Source organism: Otolemur garnettii, unplaced genomic scaffold (assembly GCF_000181295.1).
Source record: "Otolemur garnettii isolate 467f Iridium unplaced genomic scaffold, OtoGar3 scaffold00082, whole genome shotgun sequence".
NCBI lineage: Eukaryota > Metazoa > Chordata > Mammalia > Primates > Galagidae > Otolemur > Otolemur garnettii.
Window position 1 is genome coordinate 8,447,853 of NW_003852477.1, and position 1,755 is coordinate 8,449,607.

Below are 1,755 nucleotides of genomic sequence, written 5' to 3' on the forward strand. Positions count from 1 at the left end.
TGAATTGTCTTGGGCCACACATTAAATACATAAACACTAACAAAAACTGATGAGCAAAAAAAAAAAAAAGAAAGGTCCTTGCATAATTTTCATGATACCTGACATCACAAATAAACAGAACAGTCCTTAAATCTGCATACAGCCTGTTGGACACCTCTTCTAGGCCAAAGAACCATTTTGGTTCACGTGAAAGTAACTGGAGAAATTTTAAACTACAGATTCATTCCTAAGTCCCTCTCCAAAGACCCTCAAGGGCTGGAGTGCAGCTCGGCACTCTGGTATAGGCAAGATTCCATGGTGATTTATTTATACGCTCACCATTGTGTGAGAACTGGTCTTTTGTCATTAGTTTTCACTTCCCCAGATATGCTGTGTTCCAGATCTGCCTTCCTAAGATTATATACCCTCCTTACTGTGGTTGTGGATGTTGGGAAACTCTTCAGTCACACTTTTCCAAAAGTCAGCCTGTGGTCAGTCTCATCCATTGGGTAATGATTATATTTCTGGATGGCAACCTTATTTTTTAAGTTTTTGGAAGGTGCATCACTCCCACACACCCCACCAGAGCATGTTTCACACATAAACACTCTTGTCATTTGATTCCCACTTGGTTCTCTCGGTAATCCCCATGGAGAAGATAGCGTAGCTTATTTTAGCATAAGCAAACTGACTCAGAAGGACCCAGTAACTAACCTTGACTCAGCAAGCTGGTAGTATTGTCAAAAATACTATGTCAAAAAGACTGTATCTCCATACTCGTACTCCACTTCACCTACAGGGAGCAGAGTCCTAGATCTAGGAAGCAGCTGGTCCATCCAGCTCCAAGCCCAGGATGTGGAGGTCTGCTACCCAACACTGGGATGGATCTTGAAGAAGCAGACTGGGCAACAAGGAGAAGATTGTAGAAGTGGGAACTTCTGTGCTAAAAGAAGTGGCTGGACTCTGTGGGCCCTGTGGGAGAAACTTCCAATGCTTATAAAGTAATAACAGCCCTTTACGTGTATCCTACACCCCACTGATCAGAATCAAAGAGCCCCATGAGTGAAGAGTGAGCCAAGCTCACTGCTTAATTTTCCACTTATTTTTGTCGTTGTTCTTTTTCATTTTTCTTTAGACTCTTCTCCCCTCACAACTAAGCAGCAGAGCCCACTCCTCTTCACCCAAAAGTCCAGCAACTACTGGTTTCTACTGCTGCTCACAATACAGCAACACATACAATAAAAAAAGCATATGGGAATCACACAGTTCTCATAGGAATTATCCCAGGTTTATTGTTCCTAATTCATTTCTTGTGGTAGTAAGATGTTTTTCCTCTTTAACAGAGCACAGTTCCCTATTGAATTCTTTTTCTAGTTTTGCAGTTCATGATAAAACCTGAACTCCATAGCATGGCATAGAGGGCTGCCTCTCTGTTATTGGCACTTGTTGCTCTTCAGCCTCCCTAAAACAGTCCTTCAGGGTCTCAGATGTCACCCCTTGCAGGAAAACATCTTTGGTTGACCTGGTATCCCTCATCTGCTTGCCCTTGGTTATGCTCTACCCTGCTATGTCCTGTTTGCTTGTCTTTTTTACCTGTAGATGGTTGAGCTCTGTGAGTCTCTCTCACTGTTGTGGACCCAGTTTTGGACCCAATGACTATTCCTTTTCTTTTCTTTTTTTTTTTTTTTTTTTGAGACTTGCACTGGAATAGAGATCTCACTGGTTCCCACCTAATGGCAGCAATTCTAGCCCCTCAATGGCTGTGGGTTTTTTGGA